This window comes from Panthera onca, chromosome A3 (genome assembly GCF_046562875.1).
Source record: "Panthera onca isolate mPanOnc1 chromosome A3, mPanOnc1 haplotype 2, whole genome shotgun sequence".
In the NCBI taxonomy this organism is placed as follows: Eukaryota; Metazoa; Chordata; class Mammalia; order Carnivora; family Felidae; genus Panthera; species Panthera onca.
The window spans coordinates 117270452-117292135 of record NC_138341.1 but is presented as its reverse complement, the minus strand read 5'-3'; the positions used below and the strand labels follow the sequence as shown (position 1 = coordinate 117292135).

The 21684-nt window shown below is 50.2% G+C and overlaps 1 protein-coding gene across 7 annotated transcripts in view; it reads right to left on the bottom strand.

The window, feature by feature from the left end:
* DLGAP4 (DLG associated protein 4) overlaps positions 1 to 21684 on the bottom strand; it is a 199059-nt gene that overhangs the window by 131860 nt on the left and 45515 nt on the right. For all 7 annotated transcript variants that reach the window (XM_078444100.2, XM_060617117.3, XM_060617131.3 and 4 more), the window contains exon 2: positions 8285 to 8502. The gene's annotated coding sequence lies outside the window, so the exon portion shown is untranslated. The remainder of the gene's footprint in view (positions 1 to 8284; positions 8503 to 21684) is intronic.

The following is a 21684-nucleotide window of genomic DNA, read 5'->3' as shown; positions in this document are numbered from 1 at the left end:
GCCAGACTCAGACTCTGTCTCCCCCAACAGACACAGAAAGGCAGGGGGCAAGACCCCTCCAGGTCTCCGATTTCTCTCTTCAGGTGACACACCCATTTCCTTGTTTACCCCTGCATCCCTCACCATGGTAGTCAGATCAGCCCCCACACTGGTACTTACTTACTGTGTGCTAGGTGGCGTGCAGAGCCTCCCCAACACATACCCTCTTCTGACCTTCCTCACAATCCCTGGGGAGGTATTGTCATCAACCCCATTTTACAGAGGGGCAAATTGAGGCTCCATGAGGGGAAGCCGCTTGCTGGTCATTCAGCAGGGGGATGGGGACACTGGAGACCCCACTGGGCTGCTGCTTTAGGTCTCATGAAAGCTGACAAGTTCGCTGCAGGCCTCCTTGGGGACTCTCTCACTGATACTAACCCAGGCTTTGCCAGGATTCACCTCGATACTTGTCCACAGGACCCCTAAGCCCACGTCACCCCATCCCAGGGTAAAACAACCCTCCCTTTCCCCTTCTATAGTACCTGCTAAGTCCCCACTAAGCACCCCACCAAGTTCCCACTCAGCACCTTGCTAAGCCCTGGTAAATCTCCCTGCCAACATGCCTTTCTATACCATCTGCATGGTCCTCCCCTGCCCACTGTCAGCCCCAACTGTCACCAGCCCAATAGAAGGACCTTTCTAACACCAAGACCTGTCCTGTCTTTGGCTCCCTTCCAATCCAAAGATCTCATGTAAACTTCCTGGCCCAATAGTTGAGGCCTTCCAAACTCTGATTCAACTGACCTCTCCAGCCTCTCCCCCTCACCCCATCCGCAACACCTGTGGCCTAAGAGCTTAGCAGGAGGCAGGTGAGATCTTGGCATAGCCCATTCCCCTACCTGGCTCACCCTCTGAGCTGTTTCTCCTGAAGAACTCCTATTCACCCCTCAAGACTCTGCTTAGAGGGGTAGAATCAATTTCTCTGTCCCAGGAGATCCCTGACTGATGGACACCTCCCTCTGATCTGACATGTATCACCTGCCCTCGCTGATGGAGATGCCACTCCTTGGCTGAGCTGCCCTGGGCAGGGGCTGCTCTAATGCAGCTTTGGAGCCTGCTGTCTAGCACAGCGCCTGGCACATGGTAGGCGCTAATCAGTGTTTGTGGAGTGTGAGAGTGAATGAACAAATGGGGGCTGTGGGGAACAAGGAAGTCTTAGAGATGACCCATAAAACATGGCTTGTGCACATCACAGCTCTGATTGTTTGACAAACAAAAAATGCTGCTGTCAAAATAAACAGTCATAAACATGTGATTAATGAAGATTTTGCTGGCTGCCTCCAAATGTAGGAAGATATCAGGGGATGATCTGGGATGGTTGGAGGTTCCAGGATAAAAGTTGTCCAAGCCTCAATAGATGAAGTGACCAGGGCTTACCTACAGACAGGGTGGGAGGAGATGATGAGGAGGGCCATGGAGGGTGTAGGGGTATAAGAGACTGAGTCCATGTCCCAGGCCCGCTTCTAGCTTGCTGTGTGTTGTTGTAAAGGTGGTTTGGCTTCTCTGACTTTTGATTTCTTGTTTGTAAAATACAAAGGAAATTTGGAGAATTGATTGAAGCAGATGCGTGTTGAAAAGTCTAAACACTGCCTCTGCAGTCAGGTTGATGTGAGTTTCTCCGTTCAGGGTCCCAGCAGGGGGTGCAGACCCCCAGGGCCTGTTGTCTTGGAATCCTCTAGCCTGAAAATACAGGCCCCTGCCAGCCCTCTGTCAGGTCGTTTGAGAGACAGAGAGACCTCAGTGGCAGATGGGAGGAAAGTGTTCCAGGTGTGCCCCCAGGTGTGGCAGGACTGTGTATTGGATCCTGCAAAGGAGCCTTCTAACCAGAGGTAGAAGGAATGGAGAGTGAGCTCCCCATCCCTAGGGGTATTCAAGCCATGACTGAACACCTCAGGACAGGAATTCCGACCCAAAGTGGCAAGGAATTTAGACCAGTAGATATCAACCTGACTCCTCCAAGGTTATGCTCTCAGTACCAGCCAGATTGAGTTTGCTGACACTTACCCCCTCCCACAACACCTCACAAAGGCTCCCCGCTGCCTTCAGGGTCAAGTCCAAGCTCTTACCATGGCATTCAAGGCCCCTGTGTTCCGTGCCTGTCACTGGTTGTTCCCTCACCACATGCCTAGGAGCCCCTGACACATTGTTTCTCCTGCCAACATTTTTCCTGTAGTCTTCTTGGCTACTCAGCTTAGCGTCTCCTCTTGTGGAAAGCCTTCCTTACTCTCAAGCTGGCTTTTGTGTTCCCTCAGCTCCAGCATGCACACCCACCTTCCAGATAAATCATCTGTTGGCTCGTCTCTCTCCCTCAAAGACTGCAAGACCCTCAATGGTCCAGAGCAGGCTTTCACCCAGAGGGCCAATGTCCCCTCAGCTGAACTGACACTTTATAGAGATTCCGATGTTCTGATTCTGAGAGAGTCTAGAGCTGCCCCAGTGAACTTCTGACTACAAGATTTGGGCTCAGGATTGTTCAATAATTATATTATTTCTTCTGATGATGAAAGTTATGCATCTTGGGAAATTCAGGTAAGGATAGGAGGGGGAATTTGCTGCGTTTGGCCACTGTTTGGCCTCCTTTAGGCCACAGCCCACTTTTTTGTTTGGGTTAGCTACACTCATTCACCTTCCACTGGTAAAGTTCTGGTGGTACCGAGTCCCTTCCAGCTGGGGGTGGTGCATAGGCCCCAGCGGCCAATCAGAACAATTGATGGGGGTGGGCACATCAATTTGATTTATCAACTTATCAATTTGATAAATTTATCAATTTGATAAATTTGACTTATCAAGGCCAACACTCAGTCCTTGGGACTTTTGTTTGAGCTCTCTAGGAAGAAGTCTTGCATATTCCTCTGGACAGGCATCTTATCACCTGTATGAGAGAGCTCTATAAGAACACAGGAACAACCCAGAGGAAGCAGAGTGAAAAATGGCGAGAAAAATCGAGTCCTGGTGACAGTGTCTGAGCCCCTGCATGCTGCTGAGCCTGACTTAACTCTGGACTTTACAATCTCAAGCCAATAAATTCCACTTTTGTTTAAATCAGTTTGGGCTGGGTTTCCTGTCACTTGTACCTGAAAAGTACCTGAGTGATGCAAGCAAAAATATTAATAGAGCTCTTTCATATCTCACCATCCAGAGGAAGCTGCTGTGAACAGTTTGATTGCTGTCATTCGAACAGGGGTTTCTCTGGGCAGGAGTATGCATGTATTTCTATAAATTTTTTCTAACAAAAATGAGATCATACAATATACACCATTTTGTAACCTATTTTTCCCTCAACAATGCACCACGGACATGTTTCCATGTCAACAACTATAGATCTGCAGCACTGTCTCTACAGCCACTGAGAATGCCATTGTCTGGCTGGACTGTAATTTATTTAACCATATCTTGCTGATAGATAATTGGGTAGTTTCTAATTTATTACCATCATCAGGAGAGGTTCAGTATAGTTACTTGTAAAATGCTCATGTTTGCTCTTGCTGGATCATTTATGAGTAAGATTCTGTGATTCCAAGAGTTTGACTTCACAACTGGAAGTTTCTCTACCTGAGATTTAAGTTTCTCTGAGTATCTATAAAGGTAGTGACTATCTTTCTGGCAGGTTTAGTGGCTACCAAAAAAGCAAATCCAGGGCTAGGGTGCCCCATAACAGCGTCTCTGGGAAGAACACTCATTAACAGACATGCAAGTGAGTTGGTGGGAAGGTAGCCAGGGCTTGGGGATGGGGTGGGGGTACTGGCCTGAGGTCCAGCCAGCTGTGTGCACCCAGCTAAGCTCCCGACCTCCCTGTGCCTCATCTGCCAGCTTGGTCTGACTCTCAGTGACCATGGGAAGACACATGCCTAGGGGACGAGTCAACACTGAGAGTCCATGCAGGATGTAATAGCACACAGTATATGTCACCTCTGGCAGTCACGGTGGTAACAGCAGCAGCCACCAGGGACGCAACACTGGGATTGTTCTAGTCCTCTACATGTTTGGTTTAAAAAACATTTTTTTTAAATGTTTACTTATTTTTGAGAGAGAGAGAGGCAGAGAGAGAGAGAGAGAAAGAGACACAGAATCCGAAGCAGGCTCCAGGCTCTGAGCTGTCAGCACAGAGCCCGAAGCAGGGCTCAAACCCACAAACTGTGAGATCATGACCTGAGCTCAAGTCATATGCTTAGCCAAATGAGCCACCCAGGTGCCCCATAGTCCTCTACATGTTTTAATTCACTAAAGCCCCAGAGCCACCCACTGATGCTATTCTTGTCTCTGTTTCACAGAAGGGAAAGCTTGGCCTCAGAGAGGGTGAGTGACTTGTCCAAGGTCATACAGCCAAGAAAGAGTAGAGCCAAGGTATGGCCCAGATCTGCTGATTCCCCAGCCCACGTCTTATCCCATTTTACTGCAATAGGTGGCAGGAGAGGAGAACTGCCTCAGGCAGGACAGTGGGGGCCCTAACCCCCTTGTTCCTCCCCACCAAGTCCTAACACTCAGGAAAGACTCCAAATCTAGAAAAGTATAAAGAAGACAGCAAAGATCTCCCATGTCCCCACTGTGAACAGTTTCAGAAACACATGTAGTTCTTACAAAAATGATATCATGCTGCCCATGCTGTTTTATAACCTCTTTTTTATTTTTCTTCAACTCTACAACAACTATGAAGTTCTTCCTGCAGCCGGGAATCTAGGGCCACAGCCCCATTTCTAACAGCTGCAGTGGGCGCCACTGTATGACTTCAGTAAACGGATTTAACTCGTCTCCTGGTGATGGACAAATGGGTTATTGCCAACTGTCCTTCCACTGTCAACAATGTTACAGTGAACACTCTCCAGCATGTCTGGATCCCTGTTATACTTCAGATCCCAGCTGAGAGGCCACATCCCTAGAGAGGCTGTCTTAGACTATTCCATGTCATTCAGGTCCCCTCCTTTGTTAATATTTACAATGTCACCATGCTAATTTCCTTCCTGCACTGATGGAGTCTCTTCTTGTTCACTTGTTTGGTGATTGTGTAACATCTGTCTCTCCCCAAGGCGGTGTGCTCTCTAAGGGCACAGACTAGCAGGGACTAGCACTCAGTAAATGTCCTGGGAATGCAGGAATGCCTCTGGGGCTGGTGCCCTGTCTGCAGAGCAGCTACACCCTGCTTCAGGTTTTGAAGACGCCCTCTGCCATGCCACCCTCCAGGCCACATCCCCAGTACCAGTTCAGGGACCCACAGATCTGCCTCAGAACTTGATTCCAGTCATGGGCTGCTTGGAGCTTCCATGCCAGGTGCCTGATGTGCCAGGACCCTAGCAGGGTTGTTCTGAAGATTAAGAAAGATAATGGATGTGCTTAGCACATAGTCGGTCTTCAGGAAATGGCAGTTTGGCCCCACAAGCAGTTAGTTCAGAGGCTGGGTCTGACCCTGTTTCACTCAGATGACCCCTTTTTACCTTGAATGATTCCTGGGTATGCCCTGGCCTATCCCTAGGGATGTCCCATTCCTGTCCCTCAACACTTGTTAAATGGCTAAATGCTCTGCTCTGACCCCACGTCAGTCTCCCAGACATACCTGTTGCCTACGGCCATGGACATCTGCCTGCCCTCCAAGCCTTAAAAATGCAAGAGGCACTGACACATGTCTGAGGAAAGGTGGAGGAACCCCCTGCCCTTTTGGGAGAACTTGGGGTAGTGATGCCCGAATCAGCCTGTCAGATTTCTCATCCCATCTCCCCCACCCAAGTGTTCTTTGACCCCATAGCAAGTAACTTTACCTCTCTAAGCCTCGATTTCCTTGTCTGTAAAATGGCCACAATAACAAAATCTGTGAGGATTCAAGGAGATGAGGTAAAATGTTTATTAGCAAAGAGCCTGGCCTTTAGTAAGTGCTCAATGAATATTAACAATTATTGTTATAATTGCTTTTTAACCTTTTGACAATGAAACATAATACATAGGGAAAATGCACAAAACAAAAATGTTGACTGCAATAAATTGTCACAAAATAAAGAGTTGTGTTACCACCGCCTGGGTCAATGAATAGAATACTGTCTGCTCCTCAGAAACTCCTCCTGCCCCACTCCCAATCCTTAACCCCCAATCCCTCCTGCCCCCATCCTACCCCACTCCCAATCCCATTTCTCCATAAAGCTGATCCTTTTCCAGACTCTTATGTCGCTGTCGCTATTATCGATAATAATAAGCACATAAAAAAATGTGTGGCTACTCTGCCCCGACCCAACCAGGCTCCCAGACCCCTGGCCGCCTCTGCCCTAGGCGTGGGGACTCCCCATCCAATTTCCTGACTGTGGCTCCAGCTCTTCTTTAAATAACCAGCTTGTTAGCAAAATAGCAGCAAGTAACACCTCCCTCGCTGCCACCCGAGCCTTCATCTTTCCTACGATGCTGACGGCTGCTCTCCCAACTCGTGCCAAGGAATCCCGTTCTCCGTCACTGGGCCACACACACCAGGGGCTGCCGGCTACGTTCTTTTCTCAGTGGCCACAGTCCTGCCCCTCTGGCCACGCCTGGCCTGGGCACTGAATGGCAATCATTTTCAGGAAGGACTAGAATGTTGACAGATGGGCCCTCTGCCCCCCAGGTCCATGCCTCAGTCTCCCCATGCCTCAGCCTCCCACAAGGTCATTGGTAGTTGAGCCGAGATCAGAAGAAAACAAAGCACTTAGTGCTAGGCCAGGCACATAGTAATTGCTCAAGGAAATTCTTGCTGTGGTTCCAGTTGCTCCTGTTATATATTTAGTCGCTGGGGAGGACATGCAGGGCTTAGGGCATGACCAGGAGTATTTGCAAATGATTAAATCCCACAGATACGCAGAACTCTCAGATCAAGATACCCTTATCGTTTCTTTTTCTGCAACAGCTTCTCAGCCAAAAGCAATAGCTAGCTGTCTGTGGTCACTACAACAGGTGTTGGCCAGGCTAGGGGAGTTGAGGAGCAGCTACTTAATAGGGGCATTGCACAGTTATTAATAATGAGGCTGGCACCGCACGAGTGTGCGGTTCCTTGTTCTTGAAGAAGAAGCAATTCTACATACATTATATACAGCAAACTTCATGGGTTTTTTATTATCCTATGACATTTGCATATTATACATATTTACGAGTCTTTTTCCTTCTCGCAACTATCCCATCAGGGAGGCTGGGCAGCTATTGGCAGATAAAGAGAATTGAGACCAGAGGGGTCGGCTGTCCCGCTGACCCCAGTGGACTGCAAGCTCTCTGGGATCGGCAGGAACCAGCAGCTGGCCAAAAGGCCAGTGGGCTCCTGGGTGGAGGGAGGGGAGAGTACCTTCCCTCCTCTCCCTCTTTCTTCTTTCCACAACTGCTCACTCTGTAACCATTATGTGCCAGGCATTGTGCCAGCTGCTGGCTGTCCACTGGGGACTGAAGCAGTTCTATCTCAAGTTGGAGGAGCTTAGGCCAGACAAGGAGGCAGATCATAAACCAACGGGCCCATGCTGGGTGGTGGTGGGCAACCCCGGGCAAGCCCCTTGAGCGCCTATGAGCCTCAGTTTCCTCATATGTGAACAGCCTTGGGAGGTGGAGGGAGGATGAGATGCAAGAACGCAGTGAGTGTCAGGCGCTGTGGCCGGCACTGAGTGGGGGCATGCTGTTGGGATCGTCTTTGTGTGAAGGACGATGGGACCAGGTGTGGACAGGCTGTGGCGTCCTCGGATGGATGGTCAGAGATGATGCAGGGTGCTGCACCTCATCCCATTTTGGGGTCAGGAAAAGTGGGGACTGGAGGGGTATGGGTGGAACAGGTTAGAGGGGCGAGAACAATGGGGCTCCCCAAGACTCAGGAACTCTGATGGCCTCACCTCAGCCCCTCTGCAAGCCCTAGAACTTCCGTGGCTTCCAGAATGGCTCACTGCTCCCTTTCCCTTCCTGAGCCCATGTCACCAACTGCCCTAGCCTCTTAGGTGTGGTAAGCGCTGGCCTTTGATGTGGACAGAGCTGGGCTTGCTGTGCATCCTCAGGCAAAAAGGTTCCCTTCTCCGAGGCTGTTTCCTCTGTAAAACAGGCACAATCACTGTGCCCACCTGCTGGGGTGTTGGGAGGACTGAATAAGACAAGCAGTTAAACTATAAATTGAGCCCAGACATATAAAAGCTCTCACTGAGGTCCCTTCGCCAGCATGTGGGCGCCACTGGGTAGAAGGCTGGGCATCTCCCAACTGTGCAGAGCGTGGGTGGGTGGGTGAGCAGCCCTGATTCTGTGTGCCCAGCCTGCGGACGCAGTTACTTACCAACCAGGGAGCTACGTGCAGAGGGAAAATGGGAACCAGTCGGGAACCAGCAGGCGTCACCTCGGGAGCAGGCACTGGACCAATGGCTGGCACACACATCCCTCTGGGCACTCAATCAGAGGTGTTGGCGGGAAGCAGCGTGGGACAGGGGCTCCCTGGCACCCAGAGAGACCAGGTTCTGGCCACTCAGCACCTGGCAGAGGGAGAGGCACCAGCGTCTGTAGGAATGGGGGAGAATGTCAATGAGGAGGCGCCCAGGATAATCCCTCCACCCTGAAACCCCTGGACTGGCCTTGGGATCTCTGGAGAGGGAGACACCATGGAACAATCATCACAGAAACCCAAGTGTTTGCACAACACTACATTTTCCAAAGCACTCTGGCATCCCAGCTCATGCGGGCCCCCACATTGTTTTTCAGAGGCATATTTACATGTCATGCATATTTACGATGCCTTTCCCACCACCCACAGAATCCTCACAGCAGCCAGGAAGCCGGGGTTCCAAAGGCTCCAATCTTCCCCACCACTGTCTTGCTTCTCCCTCCTTTTCCCTGGGTGGGGGTAGAGGGGAAAGGGGCTGGAATCACACAGTCCTGAGTTTGAATCCCAGCTCAGCCCCTCACTCACTGGGCAACACTGGGAGGCAGGTGCCCCTTTCTGAGCCTCAGTTTCCCCACTTGTCAAGTGGGAATAAGAGTGCCTCCTCTGAAGGCTGCTATGAGGATTAGGAAGGTAACTGCAGAGAGAACACCTGGCCTGGCATATGTGCCTGATGGAGATTTCATAGAGGCTTTGTCCCTGTCCCCTGCACTCAGAACAGGAGGCCCTTCATGACATCACTGCCCACCACCTCCCACATAACACGTCTTATGCAAGAGGCAAAGGGAAGCCAGGTGTCCCTCTCCACCCACCTCTCCCGAACAGGTGCTCCTGCTCCTGCTTGGAACTTAAAATCAGCAGGAACCAAGCCCTCTTGAGAGAAGGAGAAGGCACCTCCATCCCCACTCACCCCCACCCCCCGCCCCCAGAACCTCTTGGCTACCTTGGAGGCCTCCGTGGAAGCTTTTGCCCTCGGCTCTCTCTTTCTACAGGCGGAGAAACTGAGACAGAGGAAATTGGGCTGATGTGGGGGCACAGAATCCAAGTGGGGCTGGGATCTGAACCCAAGCTTTCCACCTCAGCCCTGAGAGGGGAGATGCACGGGTCAATTCACAGTAGGAATACAGAGTAGGAATACAGAGATAGGGCCAGCTGATGGTGGCGAAGGGTCACCTTTCTCTCCTGGTGACCCTAAGGACCTGGAAAGTCCTCATAACCTCCCTGTATCTGCATCCACTCTGTGCCAAACCCATAACATGCTTGACCTCCTTTGTTCCTCACTACAGCCCTATGGTGTTATCCCTGGTTTTCAAAGGGAGAAACTGAGGCTCAGAGAGCTTCAGGAATTACCCATGGGCACACACTGAGGAAGAGGCAGGGCATCCAATTCTAAGACGCAGCACTCAACCCCAGTGCTGCCCTGCCTCCCCCAGTGGAAAAATCACCAATCAAGAAAAACAGGCGTAACTGGAAGAAAAATGTTTAAGTAGTAGAAAAAGAAAATACCAAACTCCAAAAAAATTCTGAATTAGTGGATACAAATTCTTAAAGATGCATAAAAGATTTCAAGACATGCCATGGGGCATGAAAATTGCCAATGCATGGAAATACAGTGTTTGGGAGGATGCCTTACGGACCACGTTGTCACTTTTAGCCAAAATCAGCCAGAGCCAAAGCAGAAGGAAAAGAAGTGATAGCAGAGGAAGGTGTCCTGTGGAGGGCAGCGGGGCAGGGACCCCAATCTGGGGGTTCCCCCCACTTCTTTGCTGCAGGACCAGAGCAAGTCTCCTCACAGATTCCCCATTCACAACAGCTAGGAGAAACACACAGGACAGTGTCTCAGGTCCCTGCCAGCTCTGATGGTATTCAAGATTGGGACTTCCAACGGGGCTGAACTTCGAGAACATCATGTTAAGTGAAAGAAGGCAGTCACAAAAGACCACATAGCATATGACTTCACTTATACGAAATGTCCAGAACAGGCAATTCTGTAGGGACAGAAAGTAGATTAGTGGTTGCCAGTGTGGGGCTTGGGAGGGGGTGAGGGCTAAGTGGTTCATGGTTTCTTTTTTGGAATGATGAAAATGTTCTAAAATGGATTGTGGTGATGGCTGCATAGCTCTATGAATATACTGAAAACAATCGACTTGTTCACTCTAATTGGGTAGATTGTATGGTATGTAAAGTCCATCTCAATAAAGCTGTTACAACAATCCAACACTAACAGATTCGGCAACTTCCAAATGGGCAGCTGTCCTCTGGGAACCTGCAGGCCCCTCAGGGTTCTTCCACTATGGCCTGGGAAACCAGGGAGTATTTTCCCAAGAAGCCCCCCAGAACCCTCCAGACCCTCTATCCCAGAAGCCTTTGCACTTCACATCCACTTTCTCCAGGAAGCCCTCCTTGACCTCCCAGCTATGTCAGGTCCCTGGTTACTGGCTCCTAGGGTTCCCTGGGTTTCTCCTTCTCACCACTTAGGCTGATATGAGAAAAACACTTCCACGATTGCTGGCTAACACTGCCTTCTCCATCAGACTGGGAGCTCCATGAGGGCAGGGCCATCATCATTGGTCATCACTATCAAGAGGGCAATGCCTGGCATACAGTGGGTGCTCCAGAAATGTCTGCTGACTGAATGACTCAACATTCCAGATCCTATGAAGCACGCCCGGCTTCCAGTCCTGGGACCACCACATTCTGGCTGAACGATCTTGGGCAAGTCATGTAACTTCCGAGAGTCTCAATGCCTCTTTCAGAGAGAATGCGTGATGGCATAAAGGGATAATGGACATGGAAAGTACTTTATGAAGTGGCTCCTCCCACAGCTGCCCCTATTTCAGTTGAAGGAACCCACTCAGGCCCGAGCCTCTCTGAACACCTCTCCTTCCCTTACCCCCCGCATCCAAGCCATCAGCAACTCCTACTGGATCTCCCTGCACAATATATCAGGAAGCTGACGCACCAGTTGCTCTGCTCCCACCACTGTGGACAGAGCCATCATCATCTCTTGACTGGATTATTCATGCCCTCTCTTGTCTCTTGTTTCTGCCCTTGCTCCTGACACAGAAGCCAGAGGAATCCAGTTAAAACACAAGTCAGACCCTGCCCCTCCTCTGCTCTAAGCCCTCCACGGCCTTACTTTACCTCAAGTAAAAGATGATGGCCACAGATGCCACAGATGACCCCTCCACCACCTCCAATTCTCCCCTTTCCTCCCTGCCCACTCCCCTTGCCCCAGCTACGCTGGCCACTGGGCTGTTCCCCAGATATATCAGACATATTCCTGCCTCAGGGCCTTTGCACCTGTTCTTTCTCTGCCTGGAACGTTGGTTGCCCAGATGTCTGCGAGTCTTACCCCCTCACTTCCTTCAGGTCTTTACTGAGACCTGACCTTGTCAATGAGATGCAGTAAGACTTTTAACTGAAGAGCATGGGCTTGAGGTAAAAATCCAGGCTCTGCCAGGTGCACCATTGAGAGACCTTGGGCAAGTTTCTTAGCTTCTCTGAGACTCAGTTGCTCATTTCCAAAATGGGGGTAATTACACCTTCCTCATAAGGCTGCTGTGAGGCTTCCATGAATTCGGTGAGCGCAGACTGCTTGTGTGCTATCATCACCCCCATCTGCTCCACCTAACATGCCCAGTGCCTGGCCCACCTGCTCTGTTGTTCTCCTTGCATGCGTCACTATGTAACGGGGGATGTGAACAAGTAAGCTACCCTGATTACTGCCTGCCCCTGCCACTAAAATGCTGGCCCCCACGGGGCAGAGAGTTTTGCAGATTCGGTTTATTGCCAGGTCCCCAGTGCCTAGCCCAGCACCTTGTGTGGGGTTGCTCATTGAAGACTTCACTCAACAAATATTTTCAAGGCTGAATAAATATGTATTGACCAAGTGTCGCAAGCTCTGGGTTTCCCTGTCACAGACATTTCTGTCTCCAACCCAGCCTGTCCGTCAGAGCTCCAGGTCGACACAGGCAAATTCCTACCAGCAGCTCAGCCTGCTGCCTTGTGTGGACCTCAGTGTATGGGTCCATGGCCCTGTTTGTGACCTTCCCTGGGAACCTTGCTCTCTTCCAGCATTATCTAACTTGGTACCTGAAACCAGCTAACCCTCTTCCCACACCTCTTCCTCCTTCTCTCTCACCTCCTTGTATGTAAAACACTAGACCATGTCCTATTTGTTTTGGAAACCTCCTAAACATCTCTCAAATCCCCTTCCCTTTATCCCGAGTCACTGCCTGTCCTGGCCACCATGATATCTGGTTCAGCCCGCTGCACCTCAATTCATCTTCTGTGCTGCAGCCACGAGGATCTTTTCAAACCACACGTGGAAACAAATGAAAGCCTGCTCTGCAAGCCTGAGAAGCCAAAATCCTCATTGACTCAAAAAACAAACCCACCGGGACTTTTCAAAAGAATTCACCTCAGGGTTCCTCAAATAATGAAAGGCCTCCCTCAACCTTGCCACCCCAGGCCCAGGTAAAATGGCATTTGTTGTACAAAAATTTAATTTACCAAATGGATTTGCAAGGAACCTTTTAGCTCAATACATATTTGTAGAGTTGAATTGAAATAAAAAAAAAAAAGTTTAAAAAAAGCATTTATAAAGTCCCACATGCACTGGGGGCTTTCCACACTCCCATGTCTTATTTTCTGCTCTCAGCAAACCAGGCAGGTCTTACTGATTCCAGTTTCCAGATGAGGCAACTGAGGTCCAAGAACGGAGGTTACTTGCCCAAAGTAACACAGTTCCCAGATTCCAACCGCCCCCCCCCCCCCAAGTCCTCCCAGGCCTCAGCTGGGCCAACTGGGCCAGAGAGGCGGGCGTGTTGGCCAGGCTAGAGAAAAGGTGCTGACCCCCGTGTTCTCTAGCTGACTGCCACAGGCTCTGAGGCCCTCAGAGCACATGATCATTACTTGTTCATTTCCTGCTCCCTGCCTTTGCCTGAGTGGTTTCCCTGCTCAGGGTAACCACTCCCCCAGCCAGTCAAAACCAGCTTGCCACCCTTCACAGTCCACTTCCAGCACTGAATCTCCTGCTTGCACTCCCTCCTCATCGGCTGCCCTGAACACATCACCTGCAATGATTTGTGGACGTTTCCAACATGGCAGCACATGTGTCCCTCCTGGCTCTTCCACCGCCAGGGACCATGGTTCCTCTGCTTCCTCAGACAGCTTGACCTCCAATCCTCAGTCCTGAGTCCACACTGACTTCCCCAGTCTTTCTGTGCAGCCTGACTTTGCCCCTGAACCTGACCAGGGCTCATCTCCCCAGCTGTTTCCAGAACCTTCTCTCCATAGACTCCTCATGCCCTCGTGTCCAAAATGGACCTCATCACCTTTTCTTCTAAACCATTCCTCCCTGATGATGGCAGGATCTTTCCAAGCCCCCAAGCTAGAAACTTGGACATCACTCTGGACCCTTCCCTGCCCCTCAGGCCTCCCAAGCCTTGTTGATTCTGCCCCAAAATGTCTGTTAAACCACTGCTTCTCTCCATGCCCACTGCTCTGTACTATATTCAGGCCCCATCCCCCATCAGGGCATCTGAGTACAAGCCACTCATCCACCCACACACCCATTCATGCCACCCACTTTCCCAACCATTCATCTATCTACCTGCCCCTGACTCACCATCCATCCATTCTAGCCATCCCTCCATCTACTCATTCACCCACCCACCCATCCACTATCCATAATTTACTGAGCCCTCCAGTGCTTCAAGCCACAAGCTTGAAGGTGGGTGGGCACTGTGACCCAAGGATGACTTAGACTCAGTCCTTGGCCTCCGGATGCTCACATCAGAATGGGGTCTTGAAGGGGGAACATGACTCTGTAGAGGGTAGAGGGAAGGTGGAGAGGGCATCTAGGTCGAGGGATAAACAAAGGCATAGACAGAGGAAGGAGACAGCTAGGGTGTCTGAGAAACTTGACCAGACAGGTGGGGAGCAACAGAGGTGGAGGCAGAAGGGCCAACTGAGGCTGGCTCTGCAAGGGCCTTCCAGACCAGGTAAGGAGTCTGTACTTTACCCAAAGCACAGACTTGAGATACACAGCCTGGTCAGACCCTAGCCAGCTCTATCACGCAGTAGTAGCTGTGAACTTGAACAAATAACCTCAGTGTTCCTCATCTGTAATATGGGAATAATGATATACCTATTACAAAGGACTCAATGAGGAGTAAATCAGTTAATGCATACACATGTCTCTTAGCATAGTGCCTGGTATATAGAAAAGGCTTAGCAAATATCATTTCTATTATTGCTCATATTATTACTAATTAATATCCTCCAGCCAGCTGGTGGACAAAGGAGTGTTCTACAGAGAGAAAGTACATGCTAATGTAGACTGCAAAGCCTCCTCCTCAGCAGCTGGAGGTTCTGGAATGAATTGCCCCTGCCCAGGGTTTCCCAAGTTCCCGCCAGCCACAGCGTCACCAGCTCTCACCTTGCCTTGCTCTTTGGACCACCTCCAGTCAACCATGCCTGTCATTGCCCCAGACCGGCTCCCCGTGCGCTGATGAACCTCAACATGCCTTGCTCCTCGCTTTGAGGAGCATGGGCGGTTGAACTCTAACCTCTAAGGGCCTGGGGGGCTTCCCTGCTGAGAGCTTTCTGACACGTGCAGCCTGTCCGCTCTCTCTGGCAGCTCTCGGGGACCACTCCTTGCCTTTGCTTCAGTCTGCACAAGTAAATGGCCGAGCAGGGATCCAAACTCTGCTTTGCCAGTTTCCAGAGCCCCAGCTCTCTCCCTAAAATCTTGGAAGCCCCCGCCCCCCCCCCCCCAAATCATCAAGGCCCAAGATAATGCACGGACATGAACTTTTAAGGTACCAAGGAGTGTGTCCAGTAGAACTGTGTAACGATAGAGATGTTCTCATGTGCACTGGCCAACAGTAGCCCCAAACTACATGTGGCTACTGAGCACCTCAAATGTGACTAGCACAGCTAAAGAACTGAATTTTTAATTTAACTTTAATAGCCACATGTCCCTTGTGGCTGCCCTATTGGCTAGCACAAGACAGCTATTAGCATCCTCGCCCTGAGACTACATTTCCAGACGCACACACTTCTTGAGCCAGAGCTCACAAACCATTTTGTCACTTCGTTAGAAAGATTTCTACCGTGTACCACATAGTCCCTGCTTTTACAAACTGAGGCTATCCAGCATCCACAAATTAATTGCTTCTTTACAATTCAAGGTCAATCAAGAACTAGTTGCCGAACTCCTGCTCTGGGCCAGGCACCAAGCCAGATGTGGAAGACTGACACATTTGTCCCTCTCCCCAAGGAGCTCAGTCTAGTTGGGGGACCTGTCCTACATTAGGGTCTGTGACAGAGCGGATAGATGCAAGGACAAGGTTTACACATAATCTGGAGAGACATGAGGACAGAGCTACTGACTTAGTGGAGGAGTCTGGGAAGGAGTCCCTGGGAGGAGGGGACATTGACCTGGTGTCCTGACACTTTACAGTTGTAAGGTACTTTCATATCCATGGTCTCATTTGTGCCTCACTAGAGCCCCAAGAGGCAATTGGGCCTGGCCTGGATTCTGCTTTTCTGCGCACTTGATTCACATCCGCACACACTTCTGGGATGGGCACTGAGTGTGGGCTACAGCCCTAAGCCCTGAGAGGTGGAAGCCAAGACCCCCACAATGAGTGACAGCAGAGCTGATTCAGACTCCCAGGCCACTGTGCCCCTGATTCTTCCACCGTTGCTTCTCCAGAGGGTCCACCCACGACCCAGCCAGCTGGCTCTGCAGGGGCCCTCCAGACCAGGTAAGGTTGGATTCAGTGAAGGAATTGAAATCAGATATTCCCCAAATCCTCTGAAAGTCCAGTTTCGTGAACCCCCAAACTTTCTAGCAGCTCTGATGGGACCCAGAAGCCCCCTCGCTGGCCATCTGGCCTCTCCTTGGCCCTCGAACTTCTGGAGGCCATAAAGATCTTCATTTTAATGACATTTCCCTGTAATCCCTTCCTTTCTATTTAGCACCCTCAGGGCCCATGTGCACCTGCCCTACTTTTCCTTTCTCTGATTCCTTCTCCAATCTCAGGGTTGGTTCATTTTGTGCTTCTTAGGAGGAGTTTCTCTGCACTCCCTGCAGACACTCCTGCCTATGGGGGCCCAGGCAGTTCCAGCCCTGCCATGCCCCCTTGTTAACACTGAGCCCAGATGGTCCCTCATGCAAAGCCTCAACTGGCATGGAGCCCCTTGGATTCCTCGCAGCACCTTTGAAGCAGAAGGCAGGGGACACTGTGCCCCACAAACACTTCTTGAGCCCCTAGTTTGTGTGTGTCCCCAAGCTGAGCCAAGCTGAGAGTAAGGAGGTGAATGAGTCAGTGGAAGCTGCAAATATGTAAACAGCACAGCAGTCCAATATGACAGGATCGGCCCTGGAAGGAGGCCCAGGGGCCCCTAGGGGTCTTCACCAGCCTGACTAGAAAAATATCAAAACGGAGGTGAGATTCAGGTGGGGCCTTGGAGGATGCACAGGCGTCTACTAGGTGGACAAAGTGGGGAAGGGCACTGGTGGCAAGAGGAAGAGGGACAGAGCATACGGTTTTGGGGGGACTGTGAGGAACTCTGTACAGGTGGTGGGCTGGTCCATGTGCTCTGGGGGAGAACAGGAGGAGGGGAGGGGAGCCAGGGCTGGAAACGCAGGTTGGGGCCCGATCACGAGGGTCCTGCAATGCCAGTCTGTGGAGTGTGGCCTTTACCCTGGGAGCAGTGGGGCACCCCAGGGCTTGGCAAGTTTGAGTGGGAGAAAGATCACCCAGAAGCTATGTGGGGCGGCCTAGAGGTGGCTGATGTGGTCCAGGTGATTGCTGATAGTGGTCTACCTAGGGCAGGGGCACTGGGGCTGGGGGCCAGCAGACAGAGGCAGGAGATATTTAGATTATAAAACCTATCAGATTTGAGGCACCTGGCTGGCTCAGTTAGAAGATCATATGACTCTTGATCTTGGAGTTGTGAGTTCAAGCCCCATGTGGGGTGTAGAGATTACTTAAATAAATAAAACTTAAAAAAAATCATTCAGACTTGGGGCTGACTAGATGTGGAAGATGAGATAGAGAGAGGAGTCAGGGATGACTTCTAGGTTTCTGTCCTGAGTGACTGTGGGGATATATTGAATACTAAGCTTCTGGCTGCAACACTGTAAATATTTTGGGCTTGTGGGCCATTTGGTGCACCAAAGCTGTCAAAGACAAATGGGCATCTCTGTGTTACAACAACAATTTTTTTTTTTTACAAGAATAGGTCGGCCATGGCCAGAGTTTGCCAACCTCTGAACTACAAACAACAACAACAACAACAACAACAACAACAACAACAAAAGCCACCTTAAGCTGGTTTTAACAATAAAATGGATTAACCCATAGAATTGAAAAAGTCTAGAATTTTGGTGGACTTCAGGCACAGTTCAGTCAGGGATCCAGCTCTGTTTCATTGATATTTTCTCAATCCAGTCCTTTGCCATGTGTCAGCTCCATCTTAAGGCTGGCTTCCCCCATGCACACAAAATGGCTACAGTTGTTCCAGACAAATCACACCACCAGGAGCATGAGGAAGGATTGCTCTTCCAACCCAAGTCCTAAGAGTTACTCTGATTGTACTGTCTTACTTAGGTCACATGCCCATGCAGGAACCAATCACTGTGTCTGAGATATGGAACATACTGATTGGCTTAGCCTGGGTAACATGCTCTATTCCCAAGGGGGGAGATAGAATCAGTTTCCCTTAAACTACATAGCTCCTCAGTGAAAACTGGGGTCTGATGGGATGGTGGAGTAAAGGAATGCAAGAAAAACGTAAGCCTATGTCCCCTGTGAAAATTCATAAAGGGAAAGAAACCTGACTAAGGTGGAGTTGGGAGGTGAGAAGGAGGATCTATACCACTCCATTTGAATTTAAGGGAAAATGGTCAATTATAGACCCCAACAGAAGAATCATCAACAGGAAAGAATGTTCAATGACATTTTCCTAACAGGAAAAGATGTACATAGAATCTCCTACAAGAAATTCACCGCCCCTGCAAGTCATCCCATGAGAAACCATCATCACCCCGAACTCCTGCTTTTCTCCAATGGGTTTTCACTCAGAACACCCCTCCAAACTTCCTCCTCCTTCTCCATAAAATAATGTTCCTGTCTTTTGTTGGACTTGCCTATGGTTTTGCCATAGCTTGCATATCCGAATTGCAATCCTCTGCTCTTCCTGAATAAACCCATTTTTGCTGGTAAATGACTTTTATTTTTAAGGTTAACACTCTACATAAAGACTTATAGGCAAATGCTCATAACAGCATCATTCCTAATAGCCAAAATTTCAAATGCCCATTAACCACTGAATTATATATAGATATTATGTTATATACGTATTATGTGTGTGTGTGTGTGTGTGTGTGTGTGTGTGTGTGTGTGTGTGTGTATCTTCATAAACATGGACTATTACTCAGCATTAAGAAGGAATGAAACACTGATATGTGCAATGACAGAGATGGACATAAAAACCAATATGCTGAGTGGAAGAAGCTAGACAAAAAGACTACGCATATGTTTCCATTTAAATAAACTTTCTGGAAAAGGCAGAGTCAAAGAGACAGAAAGCAGATCAGTGGTTGCCTAGGGCCTGGAATGGGAGTGGGGATTGACTGACTGCAAATGCGCACAAGGAAACTTTGGATTGTGGTAATGGCTGCATACTGTATAAAGTTATTAAAACTCAAAAAGAATATACTTAAGCAAGCTTTATGGTATATAACTTATATGGTTATAAGGTTATAAGGTTGTAACTTACGGTATATAAACTATACCTCAGTAAAGTTTTTTTAAAAGGCTGATGGGGACAAAGGGCAGGCTGCGGCATAGCTACCAGGATCCCCCAGAGGACAATGGTGCCACTCACTTGTCAGGGGACAGAGTGGCACAGGCAGGCCTGAGGGCAAGCGCTAAGGTCACTCTGGACAAGTTGAGCAGAAGGTGATTCTGGGGCATTGCAGAGATGTCCAGGGAGAGCTCTGGGGAAAGGCCAGGAACAGAGCTGTGGGTGTTCAGAGGGACACTGAAGCAGCAGCAGTTGAATCTCTTGGAGAGGGTGTGGCCTGAGAAGAGAAGGCCCTGGGACAGAGCCCCAAGAAAGAGACATTTTGGGGAGCAGTGAAGGAAGAGAGGTGGCAAAGGCTCTCGATGCAGCAGCCAAGGAGGCAGGTCTGTGACAGGTTCAGTGTGCCACGGAGAGCGCTGCTGCTCAGAGCCTGGGGCGGGGGAGGGGTGGCGCAATGCGCATGAGCAGTGGCCACCAGGTCAACCACAGGAGGTCCCAGTGGCTTTAGTGAGAACAAGGACCACAAAGGGGTGTGATGTGATCCTGGCTGCACAGGCTGAGCATCATCAAAACCCCTGAGAAGCTCAGCTGAGGGAGGGAGCAGGGTGGTTGGGGCATTGTGGAAACAAGGGGCAAAAGCAGTGGGTTAAGGAGTACACAGACGCCGAGGACCTGGTCTACACTCCCGATAGGTGGTGTATCTGGGAAGAGGAGGAGACACGTCAGTGTGGTGGCACATGCAGCCATTCCAAGCTCCATCACACACGCCTGGAACCTGGTAGCCTGCCTGATGCCCATGCCGCTGTGCCCCAGACAACCGCTGCTCACGCTGGGGAAATGGCTCTTAGTCTTCTAGGTGTTGGTGCTCTGGTCTTTTCTCCTGGCCATCTGAGACAAAATCTGTGTGTGCTTTGTGTGATATCTTTGAGTGAAATACCATTGGGAATGCTCTTGGCATTATCTGCACTTAAGCTCTGGGCATCTCCTCCTCCCACTGGATAGCCCAGATGCCCATCAGCCCAGAGGGCATGAGACTGGTACCTGTCAAGGGCCTCCTATTTTTCCAATTGCACAAACAGTGTTCAGGTTGTTCTTCCCCACAGTCCTGACAGGTTGCCATCATTACATCCATCTGGCTCACAAAAAGAATGAGACTCAGAGAGGTTGAGTGGCTCACCTAAGGTCACACAGCAAATGAGTGGCAGAAGTGGGGCTGGCGCCCAGGTCAGCCTGCCTCAAAAGGCTGCCCTTTTGTCCCACAGACACTTGGCAAATGGGTGTGGAAAACAAAAAAGGAGGAGGGTAGGGATGAGGAAGGGGGTGGGGGGCAGCATTCTGAATAGCCAAGTGGTGAACCTAGGTTTCAGCCTCAGGTCTGCCCCAGCTCTTGTGGCCAGGGCAGGTCACTCTCCCACACAGGGCCTCAGTTTCTCCAGCTGTACGAAGAGCTCTTAGACCCCTTGTGGCTGCCACACTGAGTTCTGACCAGGTGCTTATTGGAGACACTTCTGCTTTCTATGGTGGAAACAAAAAAAAATGTCCCCAGAAAGGTCAGCAGCAGAGAAAGGCCATGGTGTTGGGGAGAAGGAAGAAGGGGCCTCTTCTATCATTCTGGGCCCTGGAGGAGCTGCACCGGGGGAATATAGCCCAGCCCAGCCCAGCCCAGATGCTGGCTCAGCCACTTTGCTGGAACAAAGACTCAGCCTGAGGTCACAGTGTGGCTTCCAGGAGCCACCCCCTTCACAGTCATCCCAGCAGGACCTGCCATGGGTTGGGGGTGGGGAGCTCTGCACAAATCCCTCCTCTTTCTCAGCTGTGGCTGCCCTGTTGCAGACCCCTCCGGAAAAGCAGCTGTTTGGGCCAGCTTTCTTCCCACCCTCAGCTCTGAGCTCACCCTTCCTCTCCATCCTCCACAACTGCAGACCCCCTGGAGCCTCATGGCTGCCCCAGCACCTCCATGGGAGATGGCTGAAGGACAACTCATTAGTCAGAGTCAAGATCTTTGGAAAGGAATCAGAGGCCGGAGAGGGTAGGTGCCTAAGCAAGGCCACACAACAGACATGGGGGGCCAGCACAGAACCTAAGCCTCCTGACTCCCCACTTTATTTTTGTGGCCCCTTCCAATGGTTTTTATGACAGAAAAGATTTTATTCTTCTTCATGTCCTTATGTTAAATTTATAACTCAGACCCACATCCTGATTCTCAGTTCACCAGACACATTTCCAGTCACCCAGATATTGCTCTCTGAAGTGACCATGAGGGACCCTGGCTCAGTCCCCTTTCTGCCAACACAGGTGACCTCATTCAGTCTTGTGGATTTTAACACCAATTACTCCCTCCTTCTCCTTCTCTTTCTTTTCCCCTCCCTTCACCCCTCCCTTCTTCCTGCTCTCTCTCCCCATATTCAACCCATCAGGTTGTCTCTATATTCAAAGTATCTCCAGAATCCAACCAGTCTTTGCCACCTCCACCT